The 9,997-nt window shown below is 36.6% G+C and overlaps 1 non-coding gene across 1 annotated transcript; it reads left to right on the forward strand.

Annotated features, from left to right (window-relative positions):
• Positions 1-4,950: 4,950 nt before the first annotated feature.
• On the forward strand, positions 4,951-5,043 carry TRNAY-GUA (transfer RNA tyrosine (anticodon GUA)). Its single transcript has 2 exons — positions 4,951-4,987; positions 5,008-5,043. It is a non-coding gene; the product is annotated as a tRNA-Tyr (tRNA).
• The last annotated feature ends 4,954 nt before the right edge of the window (positions 5,044-9,997 follow it).

Below are 9,997 nucleotides of genomic sequence, written 5' to 3' on the forward strand. Positions count from 1 at the left end.
TGAGTATTATTAAATAAGACACATACCGGTTGTTGTCCGGCTTATGTTCGTAGCGCGAAGAAAAATAACAAGTAATTATTTTTGTAGAAAGACTCCTTTCGATAATACACCTGCACTGCATAGAATGAAGTCGCCCAAAAGCTAGTTTGTCGTAAAATTAAAAGTGGAGTAGCATCGAGAGAAAAGAAAAAGTGACTCATTGTTAGTAAATGAAATGAAATCTGTGAGTTTTACGTCCCATGGTTATGCCGGTTAGGCTAAAGGAGACGGTGAAAATGAGAAATGAATGAAATGGTGGAATGAAGAAAGTGGGAGGAAACGGGAGAACCCCGAGAAAACCCACGCACACGGTGTTTGTCCACCACAAAGTTCACTTGGCGGAGGCTGGGATCGAACCCGGAACCCCAAGCAGCAGAGGTAAACGCTCTACCACTGAGCCACCGCGGCCCCGACTCCTTGTTAGTATATCTGGAGATGAGATTAGGAGTAATTTTGCGTTGCTTTCTAGACAGAAAAACTGGTGTTTGATGTGGAAACTGTTTACGTTGCTGATTGTGTTTAAGTGAAAATACGTGTGCATTTGTGTGCGTTTTTAAAGGATTGCGTTCTTTGGTTTCAACTGTTCAAAATTGGTTTCGGTGAATAAACTATCAAGTGTCCGTAAAGATATCACCTAAGAAGAAGTCACGTTTGAATGTAAGGAAATTTGTCCATAATGTCATTGGATCCCCTGTGGAATTCACTTTTAATCAGCTTCCAACAATCGCTGGTGTTCTTAAGCAATTCTTGTGGGAAAGAGAACACGAAATGGGAAGCAGCATTTCAGAAGGACTCCTCTCCTAAGGTGCTAGCTCATTCAGTGGCGAGGAAAGTAATTCAAATTTGGGAAAATGCATCAATCAGTGGTGCAGCTATTTTGAGCGAGCAACGGGTTATAGCGTTGATTTTACATTATCAAGAAAAGGTCCGTCAGCTGCAGAAGTTCAAGGACAAACTTTTTTTTTTTTTGTTTCCAAAGTTGCAGAATTCCAGGAGTTCGCCAGCAAAACTTTGTTTGATATCGCTTCTTGCAAATGCATCGATCCGGTTGCTTGCACTTCTGCGAGAGAGAAGAAAGTGCCTAAATTGAAGGTTTAATTTTTAATTGACCAGAGAACCACCCGACAGATGAGTATGGCAGGACTTGATAGAAAGGAGACACAGAAACGTGTCAAACATTTATTGCGAAAAAATCGAGGTCAGAAAAATCTACCAAAGCCCAATGAAATTAGTAGTTCCAGAAGACAAAACGATAGTCTCCCTTTACAAAATGAATCGTGAGAAGAGCCAGTTTCCACTGTCGAGTTTCTTCCTGCGCTTAATGAAAGAAGACTAGCCCTTCTAAACAAATGATAGTTAGATTGCCGACTATCTCCAATACAGTATATAGATGTAATATATCGGACCACAAGACCACAATTATCACTTAGTCGCTTTTGGCAGATATCGGACTGGTTACCGCAGTTCATATGCAGAAGGTGATCGACAAAAGCCAGATTCGGAGAGAGAAGAAATCCTTAGGAAACGCCATCGTTGAAGAGGCGAGTGCATCGCTTGAATCGACCAAAGTAAAACCGTTATACCTCGACGGAAGAAAAAATCAGACTCTCACCCTTGAGACTAAAGACGGCATCAACCACCGAATAATGAAAAAAGAAGATCACTACGTACTGCTACATAAGCCAGGATCAAACTATCTTGGCCACGTCTCTCCTTCATCTAAAAGAGGAGAGAGCATACGGACTGCCATCACAAAGTTCTTTGTTCATCAAAATATCCCCCTGTCCGATCTGGTTTTTTGGGTTGCGACGGTACTGCTCCCAACACTGGTCGAAATAATGGTGCGATGAGCTCCTATTTCGACATTTGATTGAATTTATAGACAAGTCTACTGGACCAAATACACATAGAGAACCAATAGGATCAGCATTTCCAACCTGCGAAGAGTTGCCACTTCAGAATTTTCAGCCCGTTCCAGTAGACTGGGACCTCGACTTCACTGAGGATGCATTAAGCACGGATCAAAAATATTTGCTGAATATCTTCCAAGCGGTTTCTTCAGGAGAATGCCCCGTTGGGTTAGCTCACATGAAGCCTGGTAAAATTCATCAAGCCAGATGGCTAACTACAGCAAATAAGAGTCTTACGTTTGTACGTAGGAACAAAAGAACCCACTAATGAACTTAAAACAATCGTCCCTTACATCATGATGGTCTGCGGGCCACTCTAGTCTGCTGTGATCTGTAATCCATCGTGTGCAGAAGGAGCTAGTTATTTGCGGCACCTTATCACGACTTCTCGCTACATGGAAGCGAAATACAGGAAAATTCATTCAGTGATCCGTAGAAATGCGTGGTACGGCTATCCTGAGAACCTACTTCTATCGATGTTGACTGACCAAGATGCTAAAGTACGAGAACTTGGCTGGAGGAGGGTCCTAAAAGCAAGACAAACGACCCAATCTTGTGATCGCGTACCGGTACGAGAATTCGTCGTCCCTGAAATCAACTTAGAAGCGACAAACTATGTTGATATGATGAATTGGTCAACATGCACGCTGATGGAGCCACCACTGACAAAACACTTGAGCCTGCAGAAGCTAAGAGAAAATGTAAAGACGGCTCTAATGGCTGATGAATCTATTACATCCTTACCCTGTCACACTCGCGCTATAGAAAGAATGGTGAAGTTGGTGACAGAAGCGGCATCAGCGGTATGTGGACAAGAAGTATGACATAGATTTATTCTAGCAACACTACAATCAAGAAAACACATACCAGAATTTAATACAAAAACCATTTGAGGTAAGAGTAACGATATGAACTTGCACTACCATATGCAACATTAGTATATACAGGTGGGCGCGTGGGCGGACCTCAAATTGCAGCCAACTCCTCGTGGTGATTTCTGGGTTATTTCCATCGTTAATGTTTGGAAATAAGCAAAGAGCTGCAGATGTAAAACAATATCTTTCTTATCTAATTAACGATTGAGATGAATCACAAACAATGCAAATTTATTTTTAACAAATGAAAAAAGTAGGGACATATTTGTCCATATTTTAAGCCACTGGTGGCATCTGAATGACTTGACTCATCAAGCTGATTTTTTTCACGTAAAATATAGACTTTTTACAGAAACAAAACCACATAGGATAACCATATTTCATAAAAGTACATATTTTACATTTTAAAAAATAACATTTATTTTTTAAAAAAATTTAAAAAATTTCGGCCGTTGGTGGCACCTAAAGATATTGACCAATCGACTTGCAATTTTTCACACGTTATATGGAGCCCATTTCGCAAAAAAATATCACTAAGGGTAAGCTGATTTAAAAAAAAAAAAAAAGTGGAAATTCGATGCACCCTACTGTATAACCATTTTGTAGGACAAAGTGGTTTTATTCTAGTGACATTGCCTATTGGACCTTCAGATTAGATTCAAGTACAACAAAACTTCCTCGTGCTTTAACTGATTGAGGAAACAAGACACTTATCTCAGTGGTGCCCACCTCCCTCATGTCCATGACGCACCCCCCCTCAATTGTCTATCCGTAGGTGTTCTTCCATGAAAAAAAATCTTTTCGATTAATTTTTACACCCCCTCAAACGTATTTATATAGATTTTTAACCCCCCAAATATTTCAATGACGCAGTTTGCGTCATAGTTCCCCTTTGTGGGCACCCCTGCCTATCTCATGAACTCATTGCATTGCATTCATAATCTTCCAAATATTACCCTGAAGGACTATTACCTGACTAATAAAGGAGGATAAAAATATTAGGCCTACATTGATATTATATTATAATCCAATAGTTCTTAATCTTCGTGTAGTCACGGGCCCCTCTGATTGGAGCTTTGAAACTCCTTCCAAGAAATATTGACTTAAATATTAGTTTTCGTATACTTTATTTTAGAGAAACTTGAACGTATCATACATAATAAATTACTACTCTGCCATCTAATACTAATAATATTCAACCAACACTGTAACCTACCCCAACCTGTGTATTATCTTCGATTCAAGTTGTTGCCATTCATCTTATCTTCACGGACTCCCTGAGACATTAGAACTCTGTTATAATCGTTTCACAGCCTGAATGTTATATTACAAATAAATATAATCATTATTATTTATATGTTAATCTGCCTTTAGTAAATAAATTAAATTAGAATAACGTATTGAATATTTCGTACTTCGAAATATTGGGTCCCCCTTGTCCCTCCCGCAAGAGACGTCCATGTTCAGCATGCTATGCCCGTGCCCGGTTTTTAATACATTGCTTTCATTTAAATACGTATCTGAAGAAGGTATATCAAATTTCACGTTAAAATTCAGTATTTCACGAATTCCCAAACTTTAAAGGAGGGAAATAATTTTCTTCTTTTAACCCTATCTAATACATATTTAAATGAAATTAAATATTTGAATTTCCTATCCCACGATTATGCCTATTAGGCTAAGGGAGACAATGATTAAAACAAGTAAATGATAGTGGAATGAGATAGTGGAAGGGAAGGGGAGTACCCTGAGAAAACTCTTGGGCACGACATTGTCCACTACAAACGTATTTGACCAGGAATCGAAACAGGGACTCAACACACTAGTTATTTTTTTTATATATATATATTTTGAAGTATTCCATGGAACGAAAATATGCTCCTATTTTCTTTTCCTAACTTTTCAACTAATATTGAAATGTTTCAGTTACAAACATATTCTTTTTTTTTTTTTTTTTTTTACTTTTCATTCTAATCTTTGTTTCGTGGAAAGAAGTTATGCATTTTTATGATCCAAATTGTATTATTGCTACTGTACTAATGGCAATAAAGACAGAAGCTATAAGTAAGAAAACAAAACAAAAATTTTCTTTATTACTGATTACATGAAAGAACATTCTTTAAGTTCCTCTGGTAGCTCAGTTGGTAGAGCGGTGGACTGTAGATGAATCATAATAATCAGTTATCCATAGGTCGCTGGTTCAAATCCGGCCCGGAGGAGTACTTTTGTTGTAGGAGTAAAACTTTCAATTCTATTCGCTCGAAATGAAACTTTCATTGAAGTTATTTAAACTTTTAACCGTCACAAGTTGAACAAAGCAAGCAAAATATGTGCCAGTAAATCTTACAAATTACCTCAAGTACAAATAAAATCTACACATAACAAATTTCTTAACAATTTATATGTCGAAAGTGGGAAGAATAAATTGCTTAACGCTAATCATACATTTCACTAGATGAAAGAATATTTTCCATGAAAACAAATGCATGTCTTAGGATGTTTACGAGCTATTTTTAATAACATAAAATTTATTATTGCAACAGAAAGATGATAAAGAATTAACGAACGAGAAAAATATGAAAATGAAGAATTTCCCTTACTCTCACAATCAACTTTAACGTTAATAAACGTATGGAGCACAAGGTAGTTCAAAATGTATATCCGAAGAGAATAAAGTTAAAATTTGCACAAAGAAAGTATTTCAGAAACCTTCTAGTTTAGGTAGATATAATTTGTTATATAAAAATCCTTATTAAATCTGACAACGACTTTGGTAAATGAACTTCGGAGCCATTTTTGGCAAGGTGATAGTGCACATTTAAAGTGTTTATATTACAAACTGGGAGAGCGCAATGGCCTAATATAGCAGAGAAAGAGCGTATTAAGATTTTCGACGTTGCGCAAATTTGTAGGGAAACGACGTTGCAGAATCAGTAGGATCTGAGACCCACGTGCAAAAGGTCCCTGGTTCGGTTTTCGCTGGAGTCGTTTTCTTCGTTATTTGCTTCAACCAATGAAGTAGCCACTTGTAGCTACAGGTAAAATGTATTAATTCACCATGATTATAATGACTTATAACAATAGAAATATTTAAATTAGTTGTAAAATCTTTCAATGTTCCATGTTAACTAGCAACGAAATGTAATTTATTTCGTAAATATATTGATATCACGATATATTATGGTTACCACAGTCATTGTGTAAAAAATGTTCTTGACGCTTCGTGTCTACATCTGTTGACAGTGTCCCGGCGGGAGCTCATGTGGTTCGGATTCCACGTCAATCAGTAGGTCTACGTCTCATATAGCCTTGCTGCTGAAAAGGGACGTTAAACTCAAAATCAACTCAACTCAGTTGACAGTGTGTGCAACTGGGTGTGTGTATATTACAATCAGTATTAATACAGTGTGTTTGTATTACAAGCACTGGCACAAATGGCACGGGGGGATAAGGGGACATGTCCCCTCCAATCTTACATCTGAGGGAATTTCCCCTAATAATCCAAATTTGAAATCTGTTTTTGGGGAGAAATGTGATGATTTATGTCCGATTGCCACAAAGGAAAATGAGACGAAATTGATATTCCCCCAGAATAAGACTCAAATCTGCCAGCCTCCCAATCTTGAAGACAACTCTGCTCCGCTAATCCTCAACAGTATTGGTTTTTAACTTCATAAATATTTTGAACATCGCTTTAAAAAATATGGGAACGGCTTTATCCGTCCTCAATCTTCCAATGTTGGAGACAGATTTTCGCCGCTTATTACAAGGGCAATAAGCGAGAAATCTCCTTTGGTTATAGTAATATCCAGTTTTATCCAAGGAAATGTCCTTCCCATGCCCCTTGTAATTGTCACACTGTCAACAGATGAAGATACGAAGCGCCAAGAAAATTCTTTATACAACAACTGTGGTAACCATAATATAACTTTTGATATCAACATATTTACGAAATAGATTACATTTCGTTACTAGTTAACATGGAACATTGAAAGATTTTACAACTGATTTGAATATTTCTATTCCTTTAATTCATTAAAAAAACATATCATGAATTAGCATTTTACTTGTACCTACAAATGGCTACTTTATTAGTGGAAACAAAAACAAAAAATTTGACTCTAGCGGGAATCAAACCCACGACCGTTTGCACGTGAGGCACAGATGCTACTGATTCTGCCACGCCATCAATTTATAAATTTGCGCAACGTACGACATATGCGTCGAGTCGAAAACTTTATGACTTTTTTTTCTCTGCTATATTAGGCCATTGCGCTCTCCCAGTTTGTGATATGAATACTTTTAATGTGCACTATCACCTTTCAAAAAGTGCCTCCGAAATTCATTTACCAAAGTCTACTTTCTCCTTGTGAGATTACACTTATCAAAACAATTTCGAAAATTCCTCTTTCAATCGGGATAACGCGAACATCCATGATATATTTTGGTTCACTGTTATGTAGCATCTCTTTCTACATCGAGACTATATGAGGTAGGGGGACGTAATGTGGAAACAACACTTTTACCCAAAGTATAAATAGTTTTCTTACTACCAATACTTCTGTGAATTACGATCCTTCTTCTATCACTACGTAACAACAATTTCTACTATGTAACCCTTATAGAAACTACTTAAAGTAAAGACATAGACGAACTGTAATTTCTCAAAAGGTCATAATGTCAGATGCGGTCTCTCATGTGACACACATCGCATTTTACCAGACTTACATACTGAAGAACAAACAACAACTACTACAAGTTTCTGAACTTTTCATGGAATGGTGATCATTTCTCTGTCAACAGGCTTTTTTTTTTTCCTTTGGTTTTGCTTCGGTCGACAGCAGTAAAGTTGGGCTGATATTCTTAATTTCTCGTTGCATTTCAATATAACCCCCTCGTGTCCCAGTAAAAACGGATGTTGATCACTAGAAATATATGACATAAAGTGTGAAGTATCATGCCGCTAATGATGGATTAGCACAACTGTGTCTGCATTTGAGATACACTCTTGAGCATACGTAGCACTTTGCTCATGTCTGGTGATAAATACCCCACTTTCACTTAAATGCATATATTAAAGGGTATTCAAAATTTATGCCAAAATACAGTATCTCGTGAATGCCTTAATGTACGCAGATATGAGAATTTGCCACTTGTAAACCTACCTGAAACCTATTCTTTGCAACGGATGAAAATTTTAAAAATGGCGGACAGAACTTAACTCTTCCATATACGCAAGCTTAAATCATTCACCTACGCAAATTCATATTCCAACTTTTTTTTCAAGAATGGATAAAAATCATAATTTGGCTGATTGGTCGGTTATTAATTTGCAAATTACCTAACAGGTTCCTTTATTGTTATTAAGAAGTGATATATAATGCATAGTTGTTCATAAAATATAACTTTACGTTTAAATATTTCACGAAACTATAATGTGCTTCTACTTTCTTGGGCTAATAGTGCAACAACAGTGATGTCTTAATCTCAAACATGTTTTTGATAAATGGTTTAGGCTTTCGTATTTATCTTATTTGGGAACAAACCAGATACGCGTTCTGATGATACAAATTGTATTACTGTTACCAATTAGCAGGAAACCAAGTGGATAAAATAATAATAAAAGTTTTCCTGCCATTAATGATTACATGAAAGATGATTTATTAAGTTTCTCTGATAGCTCAGTTGGTAGAGCGGTGGATTATTGAGGAGTTGTAGTAATTAGTTGTCCATAGGTCGCTGGTTCAAATCCGAGCCAGAGGAGTACTTTTGTTGCAAGATTAAAAGTTTCAGTTCTATCCTCTCGCAAGAAACTTTCGTTGTAGGTTACAAAGTTATTTATAAATTAAACTTTTCTGCATATCACTGTCAGAATTTGGACAAGTTAAGCGAAATGTATGTGAATAAGACTTTCAAATTATTCTAAATCTGAAAAAAGCATACATTTGTAACACGTATTTTAATAACTTATCTTTCGAAAGTCGGAAATATAAATATATATATATACTTTGTTCATATATTTCACTAGGTAGAAGAACACTCTTGTATACCGTGCTATTATCGGTCATTATGAAATGTGAGTTTTGATAACTTAATAGTGAGAAAGTAGGTGCTGGCTAGGAATGATATTGTTTATAAGGATATTATAAGACTTCCAAACTATGCTATGCGTAAGTGTTGGAAGTCCTATAGAATGTCTTTGTCCGTTCATCCGTTCGTCTGTGGTCAGGTATCGGAGCTAAAACGGTAAAATATATCGATTTGTGATTTTTTTGCAATCGATTCGACGTCCTAGAGAGAGGTTCCATCTCGTCCAACAACTCTCTATTCAAACCAATTCAACCTGGTTCAATTGACTTGATTTTGAGTTTGACGTCCCGTTCAGCAGCGAGGTTATATGAGACGTGGACCTACTTATTAACGTGGAATCTCAACCACTTGAGCTCCTGCCGGGAATGGATCTGAAGTATCCCACACCAAATGTGCGTACGCTAACCGCTTAGCCAGAAGGAGTTCAACAACCTGGTTCAAATTAGTCATTTCCGGTTAAAATGTTTTCCATCACCCAACGATAGCAGTAACAGATAGCAAGAAGCTGTTTCTTGCAAATAATTCAGCATCTGTATGCAACATATCATAACTATCCATAATACCCTAGCAAAACCGGAAATGGTTGAAATTTATTATTGCTTCTTGTTTCCAAATTTACGCAATGCAAACAAAGAGGAACCTCCCCAAATGCATAAGTGATGATGCAAACAATGAAGAAGAGCAGTAGTGCCAACCTTTCCGACATTTTTCTGCATCTCGGAAACTACTTGAGATATCGAATTCGAACAAATTAGAAAATGATTTTCATGACATGATCTATGAGGGGGTTGACATAACAGACTTTTTCGAGTTATTTGACTGTTTTCTGTTATTTCTGTATATAATTTTCTTTTGAGTTGACAACACTGATAAGCAAATTACTATGGTTTATGTTACACAAGACGTCCCCTAATATAGATAAATATTCACGGTAAAACATTTTACATTATATAATTTTAGATTTATTTAAGAGTGTCACTTACAAAATTCACCCTATATATACAATGTCCTTTTAATATGCATACAGTCACACGTATTGAATTAATAAACGAAATGTATAAATGAATGAAATGGTTTATTTCC

The sequence above is a fragment of the Thermobia domestica genome, chromosome 15 (assembly GCF_964235325.1).
Source record: "Thermobia domestica chromosome 15, izTheDome1.hap1.1, whole genome shotgun sequence".
In the NCBI taxonomy this organism is placed as follows: Eukaryota; Metazoa; Arthropoda; class Insecta; order Zygentoma; family Lepismatidae; genus Thermobia; species Thermobia domestica.